This window comes from Felis catus, chromosome B4, assembly GCF_018350175.1.
Source record: "Felis catus isolate Fca126 chromosome B4, F.catus_Fca126_mat1.0, whole genome shotgun sequence".
NCBI lineage: Eukaryota > Metazoa > Chordata > Mammalia > Carnivora > Felidae > Felis > Felis catus.
This window is the reverse complement of record NC_058374.1, coordinates 91,986,167-92,009,204: the sequence shown is the minus strand read 5'-3', so window position 1 is coordinate 92,009,204 and position 23,038 is coordinate 91,986,167. Positions and strand designations below refer to the sequence as shown.

Genomic DNA, 23,038 nt, shown 5'->3' with positions numbered 1-23,038 from the left:
AAGGTCATGATTATGTTACTGGTTTTCATTTAATTTTTTAAAATTTATCAGTCTAGTTTTGCTTCTGTTTTAAACACCCCAGGGTGGTATGAAATGAAAATCAAAAGGTGGGAAGAGATGGGAAGATAGAAATGAGCCACGGTTGGCAGACATGGTACCTGGATGATGCCCATAGCGGCACCTCATGGTGAAACCATATGGGTGGAAGGAACGTTTAGCTTTGAAGTCCAAAGAGCTTTGGGGACCAGCTCTTCTTTGGAAGGGGGATTAGATATGTGCTATAGCTCAGGACCAGAGGATAAAAATAACTGGGGAGAAGATATAGATTTATTATAAAGAAGACATTTCAGAAATGGCAACAGTGACCTTATAAAAGGAGACATTGGAATTATTAACCAGAGACCAAATAACCTTCATGGGGTATTCCAACACTAAGATTTTAAAGGTAGGCAAATGAATCAGCTGATTTGGCTTCTAGTTCACTTAGAAAGTGTGACTTTGGGTGAGTCGCTTACCCTCTCTGAGCCTCCTCGCCCACAAAGTTGGCTGGACTTGTCCTGAATGGATTTTTAAAAAACCATATGACTTCGTGTACCGTCTTGTTGTAACATGTTGTTAGGTGTGCTTGCTTTCACTGTTTATTTGTCATTTGCTACACATTAAGTGCTCTATTCACTAGAGACTGTACTCAGCATTGTGCTTTATTTTAATCAAATGCATTATTGTTTTCCTTAGAAACTTTTTTTTTTGGTGGGAATTGTACTTATTCAAATAAAAAAAGGAGACTCTGATATCAAAAATGGAAAGTTTTACTAGATAAAAATAAATGTATGTCTTCTTCCCACAGAGGATTTAAGGCAAGTTATTTTCCCTGATAAAAACACATCCTCTTAGGGTTATTTTAAGATGTTATTCTTCTATTGAATTTTAGATTGTTGGAGTTTAGTGGGTGAAGTTTATGAGTTTTTATTCATGTTGATAAGGAGAAGATTCTCATCACAACTTTCTATAATTTGCTTTCTAACTTTGTAGAAACCGAATCAATAGTCTGTGATGGCTGTGATGATTTCCCTGCTTTTCAAGGGCTATTCAATTAGCTTGGATTAATTTTGCTAGAAAATCCTTAAGCAGTTAATTTTTAACAGAAATTAATGACATTTTTATTCTGAAACCATGTTCTTCCATTTTAATACACAAGATATGATTGACTGCTGTCACTGATGCACTGGCACCTTTAGGATAGCAATAATTATCATGCTGATTGATGCAATTTTGTCTTTCTTTGGGGGATAAATGGCCACAACTAAAAGGGAAAAGGAAAGGATTGGAGAACTAACACTTACCGAGCACCTACCATGTGCCAGAGTGTTTGTCTAATTTTCGTAGTCCTGGGGGTGTGCAGCACATTACCTCCATTATTTTAGTGATGGAATTTAAGTTCTGGGTAGTTGATTAACATTCCTAAGATTCTAAATTCAAGAAGCCATGGAGCTGAGGTTTGGATCTCGGTTTCTCTGATCCTGATACCCAGTACCTCTCCTTCATGAGCTCTAGAGGTGATCAGTGCTTGCCCCAGACATAAATGTGCAACTTGTGCACCCCGCCTTCTGTCCCCAGTACATACACACACACACACACACACACACACACACACACACACACACACACTGGTTGTTAACCAGTGTTATCTTCAGCTTTACTGTGGTGCCTTGAAGAAAATAGAAGAACCAAAAAGGTATAGGGTTTACCTATTAGTAGACACAGGCTGATTTGTGTCTACTAATGAGATTTTGCTGTTTCTTATTATACCTTTTGGAAGCTAACTGTACCAAACAAACTGTATGATAATTTTTGAAGGAAGTCAGGAAAAGGAAAGAAATATTACTCTCTTTTGTAACCACCTGGCATCTTAAGATAGTGAAAGCAGGTAGCAGTTATATGCACATCCTGTTTTCTATAAAGATATCTAAAAATAATATTGCAGAATATAAGCTGGTATTTTTACAGTTTTTGAATAAAGTACAGTTGTACTTTAAATGAGAGTGGAATACATTTGTAGACTATCAGTTAATTTCCTTTGTATCTGCAAAAATTTTATCTTTACCCCAGACAAAAAAGCTTTAATGTTTTTAAGTAAAGAAGACATGACCCTTTTGTTGCTAGAGTTAAAATTTTGCTGAATGGACTATTTCTACAATCTTTGCCCTAGTTGAAATAACACACAGGACTTAAACTGTGCACATCTCATTCTTGGCTCTGAGCTCAAGGCCTAGTTTATACTCAGTTACTGCATTTGCCAGGGTATGTATTGGAATGTATCGATTTTTATATACCTGTCTCTCCTACTAGCCTGAGAACAATTTGAAGCCAGGAACTTATTCATTTTTTAAATCTCTGGAGTCCAGGTGTATTAATTCTTTAATAAATGTTTGTTGATTGACTGCGTTATAATTGGATGACTTATTCATCCACCCATCTCCCAAAGGGAACTCGAGGAAGTGCTCTTGACTTTGGAACCAGCATGGAGTAGATGAACTTCAAAGTCTTTACCTCTCCTGTGATTTGATATGCCAATCTGCCTCTGACCCCTAAACTGTACCTTTTTTCATCTTTTTTAAGTTGAGCTACAATGGACTTATAACACTGTGTAAGGTGTACTGCATGTTGATTTGATGCATTTATGTATTGCAACATAATTATTGCCATAGTGTTAGCTAACATCTGTAACATGTCCTTTTTTTCAAATAATCATGTTATTTCCTCCCTGAGATCATAACTGTGGTTTCCCTTGAAGATACCGCTTCTTTAGCAAACTTCTCTAATGTGGGGGGCGGGGGGTCATGCCTTCCCTCATTTCTCCAGATTCATGAGGCTGATATACCTGCAGAATTCTTCATATACCCCTTGGACACTTATAACTGTTGCTGTCAATAGACATATAATGCTAGCCTTCATATGTCATTTTAAATGTTCTCCTAGCCACACTAAAAAGGTTAAAAGAGGGGTGGCTGGATGGCTTAGCCAGTTAAATATCAAGCTCAGGTCATGATCTCACGGTTTGTAGGTTCCAGTCCCGACTCGGGCTCTGTGTTGACAGTGCAGAGCATACTTAGTGTTCTCTCTCTCTGTCTCTCAAAATAAATAAACTTAAAAAAAAGGTAAAAAGAAATAAGTGAAATTAATTTTAATTATATATTTTATTTAGTCCAATATGTCCAAAAGGTATCATTTTAGCATGTAGCTAACGTAAACATTTTTAGTGATATGTATTACCTTTCTTATTCACAATAAAGCTTTCAAATTTTTTAATTTTAAAAAGCATTTTGTTTCAAAATTTTGGAAAGCGTTCATTTTACACTTTGATGACATATCTCAATTTGGACTAGCCACATTTCAGGTGCTTAATAGCCTCTCTGTCTAGTGGCTACTGTACTGGGCAGTTTAAACTATTGTTCCCTTGAAATTTCTCAGTATTTCAGAACCTTTCTCTTACACCACCTGTTTTCCATAATCTTTTCAGAATTATAGCAGCATCAACTGCTATCCAGTTTCCCCCGTTTCCTTTCTGTGTTGTCATCTTTAAAGATTCTAAGTCTGTGATCTTACCCTCTCTCTCTCAATGTCTTATGTCATTTCCACATCACTCATCATCGTCATCTCTATTCTTTGATCCTTATCATCACCCTCAAATCTCTTAACCTCCAAAACTCCTGTCTCTGACTAGGGTTCCTAGCGTTCTGTTATTACCTATCACCATTCCCTTGCTCCTGGTCATTCTGAATTGGGGGGGGGGGAATACTTTTTACAATTATTCCAGGTATGAGCATATAGATTACTTAATTAAGCTGCTGTGCCTACCTCATCTCAGAAAAGCTAATCATTGAGTCATCTGTGAAATATATAACGATACTCATTTGTGAGCTATTTATTTGTCATGCACTTCTCTGGATGTTGAAGGGAAAGCAGTGGACAAACAATAAACATCCTTGCCCTCATGGAGCCTCCATCTACCGAAGAAATAGATGAGAAAGAAGTCATTACCTCATTTTGCTGCATCTCTGGTGAAAATGAAGACCATTCTCAGAAATCAGAATCAGAAATTCCAGAAAATGTCAGTATCACTCTGAAGGGTCACACTGTTACTGTGAAGGGCCCCAGAGGAACCTGCAAAGGGACTTCAGTCACATCAGTGTAGAACTCTTGTCTCCTTGGAAAGAAAAAGAAGAGACTCCGAGGTGACAAATGGTGGGAAAACAAGAACTAGAACAAGAACTGTTTGCACTGCTGTAGTCATGTACAGAGCATGGTCAAGGGCGTTACACTGGGTGTCTGTTATGAGATGAGGCCTGCTATGCTCACTTCCCCATCAACCTCGTAATTCAGGAGGATGGTTCTTTTGTTGATGTCCGAAATTGCGTGGGTGAAAAATACATCTGCAGGGTTCGGATGAGGCCAGATGTTGCTTGTTCAGTATCTCAAAACCAGAAAGGTAGGTTAATTTTTGGAGGAAATGACATGGAACTTGTATCAAACTCAGCTGCCTTGATTCAGCAAGCCACAACAGTTAAAAACAAGGATATCAGAGAAATTTGGGATGGTATTCGTGTTTCTGAAAAAGGAACTGTTCAGCAGGCTGGATGAATAAGATCTAAGTTATCCAGCTACAGAAACAGCAAGATGTTGGATGATTTTTAGACTTATTTGTGATATTTTAAAGCTGTTTTGATCTGAGAAAAAAAAAAGGAGCCATTGTCATATATAGTAAGTTAGTTTAATAATAAATGCCGTGGAGCTAAATAAAGCAGAAAAGGGAGTGGCCGAGTATCAGTGATGGGTTTTGAAATTACAGCCAACGTCACCAGTGAGGATTAACAGAAAAATGGCATTTGTGCAGGAAAGGCTTGGAGAAAGTTAGCAGTAAGGCATGCAGATATCTGGGAGTGGAATGTTCCAGGTGGAGGGAAGAGCAGGTGCAAAGGCCTTAAACCCATCTGTAACATTGCTAATAAAAGAAGCCTATAGATGAAAATTATTCAGAGGCAAAAGTGATCATTGGCTTTTCCAGATTAAGGCCTACTGGGAGCAGTAGAAAGATGGGAAATGGCAAAAGCCATGGAGTCCAGCTCCCCTCATTTACTGATGGGAAAATTGACACTCAGAACAGTTATGTGGCTTGCTCAAGATCACAGGGCTGTTAAATGGCAGGTTTGATTCTGGACCCAGGTCCTCTGACATTTTTTATTAGTGATGAATGAACATGGTGATTGTGTGGTTACCATAGTAGAATCGTGTATTATTGCAATACAGTTCTGATGCTAACCACCCCAAGGAGATTCCATAGCTCAAGGGCAGAATTCCCAACAAGACTGCCCTCACTTCAGGTGTCAGCTGCAAATCTGGGGGTCCCCAGGCCACTGGCACTTCTGACTAGCTGGCTATAACTTGAGAGTATCCCCAACTGCCTCAGGTTTGATAATTCATTAGAACAACTCACAGAATACAGGAAAGCATTATGCTTACAGTTACATTTTTATTATAAAGGATACAAATCAGAACTAGCCAAATGAAAAGGAAAAATGAAAAGGGCAAGGTCTGGAAGGGTCCTGGACACAGAACTTTCATGTGCTCTCCCATTGGAATCGAGACACGTTGCCCTCTGGACACATCAATGTGGTCACCTACCCGGAAGCTTGTCAGAACCTTGGCTCAAAGTCCCAACCCTTCCATCACCTGGTTGGTCTTTCTAGCACACCAGCCCTCCTCCTGCAAATAGTCTAGGGGCCCACTGGAGCCAGTTAATTAGCATAAACTCTGAGGTGGTCTGAGGGCCTACCGTGAATAACAAAGACATTCCTGTCTCTCAATTCTGAATTTAGAAACTCAGTCCCAGGAACCTGGGACAAAGACCAGACACATTCTTTATTATACAACAGACAGAAATTCGAAAACAATTTGGCCTATGAATCTTAACAATATACCTGACCCAGAGATAAGAAAAAAGCAGCCAACTGAGGTGAAAAACCTCCTGACTATAGAGGGGATATTCACAATCAAAGCTGAAGTTTATCTCTTTGTTAGAGGGGCATAAAGTAATGGTAAATGAAAACGTATTTAGCTCATCTCTTTCTTTGAGGCCTCTTCCGGAGGACAGGACATTGTAGATGGATTTAAATTGCTCAGGATAAAGTTGATGTCACCCACTCCTTGGCTTGAGGGCTTTGGCAATTCCCCTTTCATTACCTCATAGGTGAAGGAAGATCTTTGCTAATGAAGTTCTTTCTGGTGTCTCCTGGGCAGAGGGTAAATCTCATAACAAATATTTGTTCAGTTGCTTACTGTGTTTCCTCTATCAACTTCCATGATCCCTGTAGGATTTTTCAAGTTTAAACATGCATTCACTTGTGTTTAATATCTAGTTAGAGCAAAAAGCTACATAAATAGCTTATGTTGAAGAAAGAAGAAAAAGATGATAGATTTTACTCGCTGAAAGCTACTAAAAATGTTTTCTCTGCTCTTCTGCACTGACAATAAAACTTTATTACGAATTATAAAAAGAAGAAGGAGAACAGAGCAAGTGAAGAAATATTCTTTGGCTTAGAACTTGGTAATTTCACAAGTTTTTGTCCCTTTCCGGTTTTTACTATATCCAAGTATGTTTTTTATTAAAATTTTTTTTTCCAACGTTTATTTATTTTTGGGACAGAGAGAGACAGAGCATGAACGGGGGAGGGGCAGAGAGAAAGGGAGACACAGAATTGGAAACAGGCTCCAGGCTCTGAGCCATCAGCCCAGAGCCCAACGCGGGGCTCGAACTCCCGGACCGCGAGATCGTGACCTGGCTGAAGTCGGACGCTTAACCGACTGCGCCACCCAGGCGCCCCAGAGACAGTTTCTTAGAGGAGGCAGTGCCTGGACTAAGTACGAAAGGGTGAAGAAGTGCTCCGCCTGGCAAAGAGTGTGGTGCTGCTAGGCGGTGTGCAAAGCAGCAGCGAAGGCCTGGAGGTGAGAGGGACCTGCGGTTGAGAAACAAAAGCAATTCTGTGAAGTCTGAAGTGAGTTGGGAGAAATGACCTGGAAACATAGGAAGGGATCATGCTGTGTGCTACATTAAGTAGATCCTGGAGATCTCGTAGAAGATGAGCTCGAGGACAAGAAAGCACCATTCAGAGCAAGGTGGTCTTAAGTGAGAAAGCAGACTGAACAAGGACATGGTGGTTCACTTTGGGACAATGAGTAACACTGCTGGGGGGAAGGGAGGCGGGGTGAAGAATGGAAAAACGAAGACAGTATAGGCAAGGGAGCAACCTGCCGTAGGCAGAAAAAAAGCCCAAGGAGCATTATGGGAATCTGCTAAGATTTAGGTCTGGGCTAGAGTTTAATACTGTGCGGAATACAAGTGGCTTAGTGGCACACTTAGCTCCCTGACACTGTTCAGATATTTCCAGATTTAAGAAGGGAAGCAGATTTCACTTTGACGGATAAACATTGCTGTACTACACCTGTATATGAAGGTGGTACATTGCTATATCCATCCAGTGAAGTGTGAGGTCTATGAGATCAGAGACTTCACTTTCTTCATTTCACCCATTATGGTGTCCTCAGAACCTATAACAGTGGCTGGTACATAGTAGGCCCTCAGTTAATTTTTGTTGAATGAACTGAATGTGCAGAAATGAAGATGGATACCCTGTTGAGGCTGCATGAAGGAAGAAGTAAATAACAGATATTATGTGTTTAATACGATCAGTAAATTTTAAAATCAACCACATGCTAAGCTGAGCTAAGCTCTCCTAAGACTAGAGTTATGTTTGGGGAACATGTCAGCAGTCATTTCCATACAACATAAGACAATTTACTTTTAGTTTAATTACACACAGTGATCTCATCTTTTATGGTAGATTTCTCTGGAGAATTAACTATGTTGATGATCCTGAACCCTTGTGCAGCTCCTCTGGGAAGAGCTACTATCCCGATCATGCCTTTATGTTGGAGAAGTGGAGCCAGCCTCTGTCTGTATTGACTATTCAAGAAAAGGTTAGGTCAGATCATCAAAAGTTAATTTGCTTTCGAAACTTATGCCCAGCCAGAAAGTCTAGTATCCAGAAGGAAAGTTAGGCTAAAGGTTAAAAGATGTCCCACATAGGAAAGATTATTCATAAAAATGAAAGCTGCTGCCTGTAGGAATAATATCATCCCTGCTAGGCTCACTGCCACGAAACCACATGGATGATCTGTGAGTCTTTCCCTCCCTCTGATTTTAGCCACTTGAGGTAATGTCTTGGATATTGTTTCTTTAGTATATATAATCTTTATTCTTCTGCTCACTTGACTTAAGAGATTCAATTCAGTGTCCAATTAAGTGACCTATTTGCTTAAGTCTCAGAGCCTGGTGTATAGGAGTCCTCAATAAATACTTGTTTGAGTAAATCCCTTTTTAAAAGTGAAAATATTTAAGCAGTTGCTGGATGATTCTGATGCTTCCTTTCCAGGGTGGGAATTCGTTCTTGGAATGGTACAGTTTCCAACTCGGTACCTTTCTCAAATGACCAATGAAGTAAAAACAATTAAGTACCAATAGATGGTTAGACTAATGGGGTGAATGTCTGCTAGTTTGTGCTTTTGTTGCTCCTGGATGGATGGAATCTTCATGAGGCTCTCTCCGGGGTTGTAGATTATAAGTGAGACACACGATTCTCTTAGTTCTTGGGTTCCACTGCCCTTACCAAATTTGCTTGTGGCTAAGAGACTTTATGTTTTCACTTAGTCTTGCTGGGTTGTGGTTGAAAAAGAATGGCTCTTTTATGCTTTCAGAATGAAAGATATGAAAAGAAATAATAAATGACTTTTTCTTACCTATAAAAACATATATCCTCTAGTAATCTTCATATTCAGTGGGTGTGATAATGTTGAGACATCACACTTTACAAATTCACTGTTTGATTTAGTTGTAAGAAGTCTTCGGAATTTGGCATATAACCTATAGTTGATATTGGGATCATGTAACAACAAAATATTAAAAAGAGAAGTCCAAAATCTCCATGATAATTTAGCAGAATTAAGGAAGAAATTTTGGGGTCCAGTGTTAGAAAACTCCCAGAGTCTTTCTTCACTGATATTTTATCTAAAATTCTCAGATTTCTAATTTCTGGGATTGAATTCTGCCCTCATCCCTCTTGTGCCGCTTTTAAAAAGGGTGTGCATAATGGTTATGCTCACTATTTCCTAAACCCTAGGTAGTCTTCCTAAATTCAAAAAAGGAAATGGTGATAATTACTTTTACTTAGAAATTTAAATAGTGCTTGCAGATTTTAACATCTTTCCTAAAATATTAATATCGATGACTACTACCTACTTTTCTGTATTTCACTGTCAGTCATCCTCCACAAGCATGTCCTGGTTTCCCTTTCTAAATCATTTTACTCATTGCTTAATCACCTGCCACAGTGATATTCTTTGTTATCCTTCTGAAAATTTCAAGGACATCAGCAGCCTCCTAATCATGCAGTATTCATTCATTTTTCTAGATGAAATCATTGACATTGGTGGTCACCGCTTTGCAGTATTTCAGCGCTCCCTCCTCCTCAAGTCATCTCTGTGGTTGTTGTTAATCCCTAACTGTATCCTTATGCATGGTTATCGTTTAGTACTTGGAGTGTTCCTTCGTTCTCTCTCTTCTTCCAGTCCTTATTTAGCAATATTTAATGGTTTTTGGCCCCTTGCTTTTTCCTTTTGTTTTATTTACTGTTAAGAGACTTTAATTCTGTTCCCTCCACTTTCAATGTCGATTTGAAGGCAATGAATTCAGGAGACAACAGGGCAGAACATAGTCTAGAGGGAGCTCGGGGAAGAATGCATTGTATTTTAGGAAATCTTTTACCCTGTGCATGCTGGTGGTTGTGGTTTTTCCTACACTTCTGAACGCCATCATTTGACATAACTGGGAGGAGAGTCCACCCGGGTCCACTAGAGCTGTTCTGAATTAGCCTAAACTCCTAGAGCCAGGATAGAGCTGGTGCACCAATCTTTTCTTTGCTTTACATCTGGGATTAGACCTGCTCCCTGGCGGACTCTCTGAATTACCTATTTGGCCAATACAGGTGTCTGGATAGAACTCCCCTCCTTCTAGGTTGAAAACAGAGGAACTCCTACGTGTATATCCCACAGAACAACAGTGCAGGTTAAAGGAAAGAAATATCAAGCTGAAGGATCAGAGCAGGAGAATACTTCTGAATATGATTTATTACAGTTAACATTATACTATTTTGAATAACTTAGGCCTTCTACATTGACTGCAAAGAGGTAGAATCTCAATGAAAGAGCATAAAGCCCAGCGGAAATAATGCTTTGAGGTAAAAAAAGAGAACCTGAATGACATGAGCAAAAGATGACAATGGAGAAAAAACAAATGACATGGCAATTAAAATTTGTATTGGAGTGTGTAAGGAACAGAATTGACATAAGGGAAAATATAGTCAATCACGAGTAGGATAACCTTACAATGAATGAATGGTCTTCTAGAACACAGAGAAAAAATGCACTGAGATAAGAAAGGCAAATGAACAGGTAACTGAAAGGAAGGACTGAGTTCAGAGATCCAGCTTTGTTAGGATCTAGGAATACAGATGTGAATAAGGCAGGTTTCTGGTCCTCAATGTCCTCCCAAGCAAGTCAGGTAAATAGACTGAGGGGAGGCTTCCCGAAAGATGCAAGATTTGAGTTGTCCTTAGAATGGGTAATACTGGAGCAGGCAAATGTGAAGGAGGAAAGGCATTCTAGGGGAGTGGCAGCTTGGGTAAAGGTAGAGAGGAGAGTACCGGGTATTCATTTATTATTAAACAGTATCTTTCAAGCATCTTCTATGTGTGAATGCCCAATTGTGGTGTGAGCAATGAGCAAGACAGACAAGACAGAAAAGGTCTGTTCTTCTGTGGAGTTCATATTCAAGAGGGAGGAAACCAGATAATGGACAAGGGAACAAACATATAAGTATGATAATTTCATATTGTGATGGAGCCTATGAAGGAACCAAATCAGATTGATAAGGTAGAGCTTAACTGGGGGTGGGAGAACCAGTTTGGTAGGGTGGCTATGGAAAGCCTCTTCTCTAAAGTGGTAACATTAGGAATACTGGGATGAAACAAGCCATACAGAGAGCTGGAAGAGCCTTCTAGAGGAAAGGCATAGCAAATGCAAAGGCACTGAGGCTAGGCATGTTCAGGAAATGAGCTGTAGCCTCATGGATTTGATTCAAGCTGTAGCTGAACTTGTAATTTGGGTTGTTCTTATTTTCATACAAGGACTGGAAAAAGCATTTGGAACGAGTACTGGTATTGAGAGTTAAAATGAGCTTGATTCTGGGGGCGCCTGGGTGGCTCAGTCTGTTAAGCATCCCACTTTGGCTCAGGTCATGATCTCACAGCTCATGAGTTCGAGCCCTGCGTCAGGCTCTGTCCTGACAGCTCAGAGCCTGGAGTCTGTGTCTGTGTCTCTCTCTGCCCCTACCCTGCTCATGCTCTGTCTCTGTGTCTGTCTCTCTCAAAAATAAATAAACACTAAAAAAATTAAAAAAAAAAAAGAATGAGCTTGATTCTGTTCTGAGCTCTGCCCATAACTATCTTCAGAATTTTGGGCAAGTTATTTAACCTCTCTTGGCCTCAGTTCTCTGATCTGTGACATGAGGGTAATGGTCGGTAGTCGTATGCTTGCACTTGGGTAAATTTACCATCTACCCCTGGAGATACACCATGGTGTATCAGTGAGGTCAACCCAAAGCCACAATACAGACACTGGACAATTTTCTGGGCTATTAATTTCACTAAGGGCTTGGGGAAAATTATATATAAATAATATTTTGCACTAGAACATAAAATTCCCTTACATTTTTTAAGATTAAAAAGTCAAATGTCAAAGATATTTCATGCTTTCGACAGGCCACTTTTGACTATTTCTATACTCATGAAAATGCTTCCATAATGGATTTCAGTGGAAAAGTTTGAAAAGCATTAGTCTAGACACTGAAGTTTTTCAGCTGCAATTCTGTGATCCACTATTCTTTTTAAAAGTTCTTCATTCTTGGGTTATTCATTGTCAACCTCTTTTCCTCTATAACTGAATGAATAATCCAACATAGATGGCTTTATATTCCTTTTAAGGGAGCTCCTTTCAATTCAGAGAAAGAACTTTAAAACCAAAGTATTTCTAAGAGTTCTGGAGGGTATTAAACATCAAGTTTGAGGGGAGGGAAAGGCACCTTATAAACTATTAACTGTAAATATTCTTTTCACTTCACAACTATATTCACAGATGCCTCACTGCCCAGCTGGGTCTTGGAAGAAATATGTTGTCCTTATGATCAGAATTTACATTTAAAAATATATCATGGGGGCGCCTGGGTGGCGCAATCGGCTAAGCGTCCGACTTCAGCCAGGTCACGATCTCACAGTCCGTGAGTTCGAGCCCCGCGTCAGGCTCTGGGCTGATGGCTCAGAGCCTGGAGCCTGTTTCCGATTCTGTGTCTCCCTCTCTCTCTGCCCCTCCCCCGTTCATGCTCTGTCCCTCTCTGTCCCAAAAATAAATAAACGTTGAAAAAAAAATTAAAAAAAAATAAAAATATATCATGTATTCAAAAGCATATTTTCTTCTCTCCTGATTTGGGGTTCAACCAGTAGCTTCTAGAGGATCATATCAGTGTATTTTTAATTATAAGTAACAGAAAACCTCACTTAAACTGGCATAAACAATAAGCAGAGATATTATCACACATAACTGGAAGCCAGAAGTTGGCCAGTCTCCACTCCATTTTTCTAGGATCTCAGCTCTGCTCTCTTTCATGTGTCACCCTTTTTCTCAAGCTGGCTTCCACAATGGTCACAAGATAATTGCTAATACTAGCAACAGTTGTCCCTAATTGTAGTGAAAGAAAGGACTTGTTCTCCAGCCATAGACTAAAAATTATTTCTTGCAGTCTGATTGGCTAACTTAGGTCATGTGCTCACCCCTGAGCCCTTAATACCAAGGCTAATGAGATGATCGTGGGAATTGTAGGCTCTCTGGCCTCAGCCTTGGATCTGGATAGGATCTGTTTCCCTTGATAGCAATGGCTGTCCTGAGAGGAGGAAAACCCTGACCTAAATCATGGCTCCATTAGGTAAGAGGAAGGAGGAGGATTGACAGTGGGTGGCAACCACTCCTATAAGGTCGGCGTCTGTAGAAATGACTAAAGACCTCTTAGTAATAAATTCTATTTGTTCTTTACTGTGGCAGCCAAGTCCTAAGGAGCATCAGTTTCTTTCTTGTGGACAGAAAAAGAGACGGACTGAAATGTTTCATTTAGAAAATATTTACCGGGTTCATACTGTGTTTCAAGAACTGAAACCCACAAGGCGGTCACGTAGACAAGTAATAATAGTGACAGGAATGGTCAAGAGCACAGGGACATGTCTTATTGATCTTACTCACCTTTAATCAGTATCTACTCAATGATAAGCTCTCTGGGAGTGGGAAATTTCCCACTGCGTTCTTGCCTGCATACCTCCAACACCTAGCCCACTGCTTGACACACATTGAGGATGCCACTGTTATTTATTGAAATAATGTTTCTTGGAGCCAAAGCCATTAATGATTTCTGAAAGGAGAGTGGAAAAATAGAGCATGGACAACAGAAGCTCAGTCACGTGCTTGAATGGTTGGAAGGTTCTGTAAGGTAAGAAGTCTGAGGAGGTAAATTAATTCTCTCACTTGGAGGATGTTAGGGTATGGAGAAGGGCTTCTGATGCCAGCAAAGCTCTGAGACCTTGATGTAATATAACAAGTTGGGTGATGTCTCTGCAGAAGGAAGCTTTTTACTTAATAGGAATATTTGGCACGGCACCTAACACATAGTACATATTCAGTAAATAAATAATGAATGAATGATTGGTGAGCTTCTAATTAGATTTGGGGAGAATATCATGATTAGATTAAATAGTTCATGTCCAACTGTGCCTTCATGCATTTGTTTTTTTCTTTGCTTCTAGTGGTGCGATTTGTGGTACTATTAGCTTTGTTATTTTAATGGGGTGCTGTATTTCTAATGGAAAAATGTAACCTAGTGAAAAGTGCTTTGACTCTCCATTCCATGTTGAACAAAGTCTGGTTATGTGGAGCACAGGGGCATATATTTTGCACCTTACAAAATTTCCTTCTCAGTGTCTGAAAGTAAATAACCTCAAGCCCTACCAACCAAGTACGCAAATTGATGTCTAAAACTATATATAATAGTTTGATGCCATATTTGGAAAGGAGTTGAAAGGCCATCTAATCCAGCTGTCCCATCTTGTAGATGGCAACCTTGAGACCAGACAAGCAGGGTGATGGCCTACTATTTCAGTGCTGGTTAAGTGATAGAGGTAGAAATCGAACTCTGGTTTCTCAACTGAACTGCAGTACTTGGACCATGTGAGGAAAGAAAGGATAATTGAGAGCAGCAGGCTGATTTTAAAAGTGTGATTTTAGGCAGGAACTGGCTTTGAGCTGGAGGGGCAGGAGGTGGTCTTGCAAATCCTGAATAGACCTTTATTTTACTAATACGCCATTTGGAATAGGAGAAAAAAATGAAACTAACAGTCTCCTAAGGTGGTGGAGAACATTATTACATGTAAAAGACTTCAGTTATTATCAGAGGAACTGGTAACACTGACCATAAAACACTGAGAAATTTAAACCGAAACTCCACAGTGACTCCCGAAGAACAGTGCGAGGTAATGATTTTGCTCATGTTGAGAGAGGAAGCAGTCCTTTGAGAATGCTGTTTTACTTCCTGTGTTGAGGAGAGTCTGTCAGGTCGCCTCTATTATCATTATTCCTGTATTAACATGTCTAATAAACATAGTCTATTAATTTATCCTACTTCATACTTAATGCTATTTCTCTTTATTGCTCAGAAAGTTTCTTGGACAGGTTTGACTGTAACACGATATGGTTGTTAGGGTATTTTCTGGGTTTAGAAATCCCTGACCTCCTGTATTCCCTCCATCTGACTTCAGACCAATGAAAACAGAATATACGCTCATTCACTCTTCTATATAATGTGAGAAGGTATTGTACTGTACTTCTCATACTTAAGAATGTATTTTTACTTCCTTTTGCCTTTTTCAACAGACTTTTTACGTTCCTGTGTATCACTGCTGACCTAACTCATGGATGGTTTGGGTAGTTTACGTGCCGCTTGGCCATCTGCCCTAACCCCATTCCATCGATACTTGCACTCTCGTCCACTTCTGGGCATCAGTGTGTATGTATAGATCTTTTCTTTGCCATTTTTTAAAAAAAATATCTCTGACTTGGCTACTTAAAAATTCTTTGGCCATTGTTTCTTGAATTTATTTACTTATATCCTCTTCCTGGAAATCTCATCTGCCCCCAAACTGCCCAAAATCTGTTGGAAAATCAAGAATCTCATCATTTCTTTTAAAATGAAATGACACCGGGGCACCTGGTGGCCCAGTTAAGTGTCCAACTTCAGCTCAGGTCGTGATCTCACAGTTAGTGGGTTCAAGCCCTGCATCAGGCTCTGTGCTGACAGCTCAGAGCCTGGAGCCTGCTTGGGATTCTGTGTTTCCCTCTCTCTCTGTCCCTCCCCCACTCGCACTCTATCTCTGTCTCTCAAAAATAAATTTAAAATAAATCAAATATCACGAATACTATAATTTATTTATATTTTGAATGAAAAAATTCTTATCTTGCTGTATTTTTACCTGGCTACTCTCAATGAGCTAAGCATCTGTTTTGTGATACCTCTCAAAGTTCTCCCAATGAGTCAGTCCAATCACTGTTCAAATCAGCCAAATGCAATTCCATACCAAGTTGGTTCTTTTTGTTGCCTAGCGAAGAGAAAAGGAATTCAGAGAATGCGATTCTGTCTGCTGATGATGCAACTCTGGATACGTTATGCAGACACATCTATATCTCTCTACCTTCAACATGGGCTCGATTTTTTTGTTCAGGGATTTTCACTAACTTTAAATGGAATTTGCTTAATGTATAGTGCATTCAGCAAATATATATTATGTGTCTTGTTTGTCAGACTCTTTTTGCACCATGGTGATTGTGACAGATATGGTATAGACTTAATTATGATATGAACTAGCATTGTTTTTCAGTGTCTTCTATGTCCCAGGCATTGCAGTAAAGTATGCCAAAAAGGTATCTCATTTGATTAACCTTTCAAAAGCTTGTGAGGTTCATATACAATAATTATTTACATTTTCTGGATGAGGAATCGAAACTTAGGGTCAGGGATCTGCCCAAGATTTCTCAACAAGTGGATGAGGTTCCAACTAGGTCTCTCTGAATCCAGAGTCTGGGCTTTTAACCTGTATGGCCTCACAAATGGAGATTTGAGGCTTTGGTGGAAGGAGCAGTGATGGCCCTTCCCTGATAATTTTTACTCTTTTTCCTGAAGTGGATTATGAGATGTGCTGAGTGTGGAGTAGGGTGAGGAAGAGGATAGGGGTTTGTGGAGATCTGGGGAGACTTGGAAGAACTCTCATTGAGTAGGCAAGTGAGGTGATGGTGGACGCTGAGCTGGAGTGGCAGGCATTCCCAAGAAAACAGCTGATGCTGTGGCCCATGAATTAGTGGTGCTCTCAATGTGTCAAATCATGTGCAGTGTTGCAATACAGATTTTTAAAAAGGGAGTCAAACAACCTAATAATTACTTGTATCGTTTAGGATTAGTTTCAGCTGCTAGTAACAGAAACCTGAGATGCTAGGCATTTAAGACAGAGATTCATTTTTCTTTCATGCAGAATAAATCTTAAGGTAGGTCGTCAAGGGCTTGTATGATATCTACACAGTCATCAGTGGCTCACCTGTTTCTGTGTTTCTGCTCCACTCTTCCTAGGCTAGGCTCTCCATCCTCAACATTACCTCCTATTCACAAGATAACTGCCGGCGGTCTGGCCATCATGACTATATTCCAGATAGGAGGAAGGGCAAAGGCTGTCAGTTGAGTCAGCTCCGTTGTAGCATTGCCCCAGAAGCTTGTCAATCACTTCTGCTCAAAATTTAGATTCTCTTAAAATCAAGGGAGTTTGGAAATTATAGTGTTTTGTTTTGTTGTTTTGTTTTAAATCCAGGCACATTGCCGCCTGTAACAATGTAGGGATCTGCTTTTAAAGAAAAAATAAAACTGAATGTTGAATAGACAATTTCAGTCTCTGCAACACCTTTCTATACTCAAATCCTCAACATTTGGGAATCTTAGATGAAAATTAGACATCAGATAGTACATTGTGGCTTTCTCTCACAAGGTTAGAATGTAAACAGCCACCATTATTTTCTACTTTAAGATGACTCTAGAACGTGGAGTCATGATTTTAAAGAGGGGGGAAAAAAGCAAAAAATGACACTTCCTTTTTTCCCCCAGGGCAAGCCTTGTGCCATGTAAATTGTTTTGGGGTTACTGATGTGTTCTAGAGGCAGGAAGCTGTATATATTAAAAAAGTGTTTACTGTTGATTGTTTTGTGTATTTATTAATTGGTTTTCTTCATTCTTTCCCAAAGAGATTTCACAGTTGTTGGTTCTTCTTATAAACAGTTGGTTTCTAAATGAAATATAAATCAGCTACATCCTTTATAAAATGATAAAGTAGAAGAAATGCTTTTGAAACAAACACAATTTGTTTCATATTAATAATTTTCTGTATTTCTGTTCTTGGAAGCAGTGGTGCTTTTTTCCAATTCTCTTTCCTTTCAGATGGTAAGCAAGTGGAGAAATTATCAAGAGCCTCTGTAGCTACTTTATGGCAACAAAAGGAAGAAATTAAAGATGGCCTAAAATTATAAGGATCTATAGAAGAGGAAATTTCAGAGCCTAGCAAAAGATAATACCTTCAGATCTATAGAATTGATTCTTCCAACATTCAAGTGCCTCCAGATCAAGCTTCCAATTTCTCTGCTTGGTTTTAAGCAGATTCAGATTAATGATTTGTGTTTTCAGTTCTGGTCCTTTGTTGGTTGATGTTTGGCTCAGTGTTACATCCTGCCCCTAGAGTGCAAACGAGTGGGGGCATGTATGAAGGTCCACAGTGTGCTGAACTCAATAACAGGGGTCTGCAGCACAGGGCTGGGGGATGGGATGGTAGGTTCAGCTGGGAATTAGAAATAAAGAACAAGGTGCAAGAATTGCTCCGGAGACTGGCTGGAAGGCAGCTCAGATGCCTTCAGATGATCCAGGTGGTTGTTTTGTTCTTATGCATTGATATGTCAATACCTGGGAGCCAGGAGCGACCCCCTTTCTCAGTACTTTGTTTGGAGTTTTGCATGGGGGTGTAAGCAACTGACACATCTTGGGCTTATGGAGAAGAGTTTTCTTGGATATTTCATTTGTCTCTTAGCATGGCATATCAGGTCAGGGGCTATCATAGCATTTTCTTTGCTGTTATAAACTGTCCTCTGAGCTGAAAGGCTTCTGAGCTCATCTATTATTTCTCTCTGGATGGGAAGTGATGTCTCATGATTGGTAACAAAGGCTCATGTATCACCTGCCTTTAATGGTAACATCAGGGCATCTCACTTCCCAGTAGGGTGACTTTAATTTCCTGTCATCTGGATAGCTGTATTCAGAGGCTGGGTTGTGCCATCCCAAATGAAAGGGAGTGACAGGAAGTATCCTCTCCTCCTGTTACAGTTTGCCAGAAGGTACTCAGAAGTCCTTTTATGCCTAACTCAAAATGAATGGATTTCACTGTTGCATTGTCATTATTTGGTGGCAAGATAGGGGTGCTGGGGAGGTACAGACTGTTAGATTCAAAATAAGTGGGACTGTCAGCAGGGCAGCAGATGTGGTCCTCATGAACACTAATAAGGTATGGAGAAAAGTTGAATGGATCAGAATGCCCCAAAGTTAATGGTCAAGTAAAGAAAAGATGAGGAAGAAGCTGAATAGAGATCTTCTAAGGTTATGTGAAATTCTAAGGAGAGCCTTTTGTGGTCTGGACCTGATTAAGGCTCACCGTGTCCACTAGTAACTAAAATATAGATGAATTACATAATTTCTTTTTCTAGAATCATGGACATTTGACTATGAGTGATAAATGATAGGGAATTGATTCTGAACCAGATACTAACATGTCTCCCTAATCCCTGGGTTTCTTCCATCATTGCCCTGATGGTACTTTGCACTCTGCATAGCTTCTCTTGGTACCTTTGAGAATCACTGGGTGGGGCTCTTTTGAGCTTTTTGGGACACAGATATAATGAACGTGTGATTTATCATTGTGAGTGTGGGATTTTCACTGTTGTTGTTTAAGCTAAATTTAACTGCTTGGGGGAGATAGAGAGAAGGCACATGTTTGGGTCTAATCAGGTGGTTATGCTGTTGAAGGAGAAGGACCAGGGATGGGGCAAAAGAGTAGTTACAGTAGTAGCCATGAGCCATGAAGCTGAGTAAGCAGGAGGATGACAATGTGAGGGAGGTGATAAGTAAGGCTTGACCTACTGTGTTAGTGTAGCTGGAAGAGAACACTGTCAACAATGCCGGATGAGGGAGATTTTAATATTTAATGCAGGTCCATCAAATTCTGTCATTTATCATAGCTTATCTTTTTTCTTGCCTTATCCTAATTATTGATCATCTTTATGGGTTTTATGATGCAAATTGATTTATAATTGCCAAAAATAGCTGCATCAACTATTCTTTATATAAATATTCATGATATACCTATAAAATATCATCTCCTTTGTATTTATATTACTGATATTTTTCACTTTTCTAGTATTTCTAGCTAATCTCCCTTTCCTGAAGGAACTTCTGTATCATATTCAATATAAAAATAAATATTCCCACCTAGAAAGATTTTACCTTTAATTAGGTAAAAACTTACTTAAGGTAAAGTTTTTGTTTGTAAGACTTGCAAAAGAACCTGTAATGTCTTCTTAACACATTGACAGCTCTTTTCTTTATTCAAATGTCTACTGTATTCTACTTTAATGGAGGGGTGAGTCAACATGATACACTGTGACACACGTTTCTGGCTTATTTCACTTCCTTATGCCCCTCACTGGAATGGTTAATTGAGGTAATTATTTGGGGGCAGTTCAAGCCCCAAACCAAATTCTTGCTTCATTTCACTGGTGTCATTGAGGTGCCTCCCTTTATGTCATTAGGAAACAGACAACAGTCTATTATGTAAGCTAAAATAAAAGAGAATGATGTAATGATAAGTGCAAAGAAGTTCCTGTGTAGTCTGGAAAAGAAAAGGGAGTTGCAGAGAAAGAATTTACAATTTTTCTCCAGCACTGCTCAGAGGGCAGGTGTTCTGATTGTTAATGAATCATCTTGCTCTTTATACAAAAATATCCCCAAGGTAGAGAAGGGTAGCTCATTGGGCTACACCATTCAGATTCCCTAAGGAGTTTCACAATCTTTGCTCTCTTCTGTTGTCCCCAAGCCAGCTGCCAATTGCTAACTTTGCTTCCATGTGAACACCCTGCCAACCCCCAAGAAGGACATTCTTTATAGACGTGTCCCTAGTTCTTGGGTCACATAAAATCTTCCACTTAAAAAATTGATGATTTAGGATTTAAATAGGTTTCTTTTTCAGTAAATTATTGTGAATCTGTTCCATCATACCTGTTAAAGCCTGGGAGAACCAAATAAAACTGCTATTCTGAAACTGCACAAAAGTCAGACCCTGAATTATGGTGGTGACCAAGGCACTGCCCTCTGTGAACCTGAAGTTCCAGTGACCTTCTGGCCTCACCCATTTCTGAACTATTCATGGTAGATGTTCAATATTTGTGTGTTATTTTTCATACACGTTTTAAGGTTATTCCACAAACCTTAAAGAAAATTTGAATAACATTTTGTGACATTTTTATTAATCGATTCATGTATTCTTACTTCTCACTTTACATTTCTATAAAATGTCTTTACCTCATAACACTAATGATATTTTGTGAATTTGAGGGAGAAGTTGCCAAATGAAGACTGATATTTGAATTGAAGCTTAGCATTTTCTTTTAGTTTATCTTGGTGATAGCACTCTTTTATTGGGAAAGCTAATATAAATATGCAACTCTTACAAAATATGAGAAAGTATCATTTTTCTGCTTAAGAAGAAAACTTATTCCTGCTGATTAGGTTTTCTGAATAATTTAAATTATAATTGTTGTTTGGAAATATATTAATCCTCTAAAACTCTGGAATTTGAGAGAATTAGGGGAAAGTATAGAATAAAAGGGAGTATATTTGGCAACATCATTGGTTGATGTGATGGTTAATTTTATTTGGGCCATGAGGTGCCCAGGTATTTGGCCAAGCATTATACTAGATGATTCATTCTGTGAGGATGTTTTGGATGATATCAACATTTAAATTAGTAGACAGAGTAAAACAGTCTGCTTTCCCTAATGTGGGTGGGCCTCAATCAACTCAGTTGAAGGCCTGAATAGAATTAAAAGCCTGACCCTTCCAGGAGAAGGAGGGAAGTCTTTCCATCCGACTGCCTTTGAAGTGGGGCAGTGGCTTTTTTCTGCCTTCAGACTCAAACAGAAACTTCAGCTCTTCCTAGGTCTTGAGCCTTCTGGCCTTTGGGCTGTAACTATCCCATCAGTTCTCCCGGTTGTCAGGCCTCTGAACTTGGACTAAAAGTATACCATAAGCTCTTTTGGGTTTCCACTTTCCCAGTCCACCCTGCAGATCTTGGGAATTGTCCATAATTGTGTGACCCGGTTCCTTATAATAAATCTTTTTCTTTCAAGACTTCTCGGGGAGATGGCAGAGTAGGAGGATCACCTTGCCCCATGATACAACTAGATAATACCCACATCAGTGTAAATAACCCAGAAAATTACCTGAAGACTGGCAGAACAGATTCTCCACAGCTAAATGTAGAGAAGAGGCTGTGTTGAAGAGGGTGGGAAGGGCAGAGATGTGGTTGGGAGCCAAGTGTACCTGCAGGACTGTCATGGGAGAGCAGTACTGGCTGGCATGGAGAGGAGAGAGGGGCATATCCCCACAACAGCCACCTCAGTCATGGGGGACCCACACAGGGAGGACAGATCCCCTTTGAAAACCAGTGGAGCCTAACAATCAATGGGGCTTAACACCTGGAACTTTAAAACTCAGAGGCCTGGGCTCTGGGAGAGGCTAGAGGGTCGAGTCCTTGCCCTCGAAGAGATCACACAACAAACAACCCTGCTGAGAAACAGCATGGAAGCAGCAGCTGGAAAAACATGGGAAAGAAATTTATTTACTAATTTCAGAGCATGGGCTATGGGGACAGGGATCTTTGAGAGACCTCTCCAAGAACAAAAGGGCTGGCAGGTGCCATTTCCCTCCCCTGATTCCAACCCTAGATACATAGACCCTGTGGGAACCAGCTCAGCATCAAGACTGTCTAGTTCACTAACAGTGTGCCCTTCCTCCAAGCCCTTCTGTAGATTTGCCCCCTTCAACCTAGCTGGCTTTGGCAGGAGTCTTCCTCGGAATGGCTACAGATCCCTTCCCGAAGTGGACTGGAATGGATGTTGATGGCACTTTGAACCCTCTCCCTGCATTCTACAATCTGCCCCCTCCAATACACCCTTGGCTGGAGTCCATCCAAAGCAGTGCTGGCAGCCTGGCAGTGTGTAAGCAGCCCCAACAGGGATCAGCACCACTCCTGCTCTGGGGAGATGGAAAGATAACCACAAAGACCAGTCCAACTATGACTCCAGCAGTGGGACTAAGGGCAGACGTTGAGTCTGACTGCAGGTCCTGCCCACAAATGGAAGCTTCTCAGGGGACAACACAGGGAAAGTACTCTGCAGTTCAGTGCTACTGCATCTCTGGCAAACACCTGGTCTAACCCAACTCAAGCCCAGCGTGGCTCCCAACTGACCCATTAATGACACAGGGACCAAATCCTGCCAATAGCAGGCAGAGAACCATTGCAGATAACTGGACTGAGGGTAAACATGGCATAGCCACAATAGTAGGGCACATGCAACACACATGGGTGACACCCCTGAAGTCTCAGATTCTGGTGAACAGGGGACACTGCACTGCAGGGTA

General features: G+C 40.1%; 1 protein-coding gene across 11 annotated transcripts in view; it reads left to right on the top strand.

The window, feature by feature from the left end:
• Positions 1 to 23,038, top strand: part of GRIP1 (glutamate receptor interacting protein 1) — a 695,200-nt gene that overhangs the window by 131,425 nt on the left and 540,737 nt on the right. The window lies entirely within an intron of this gene.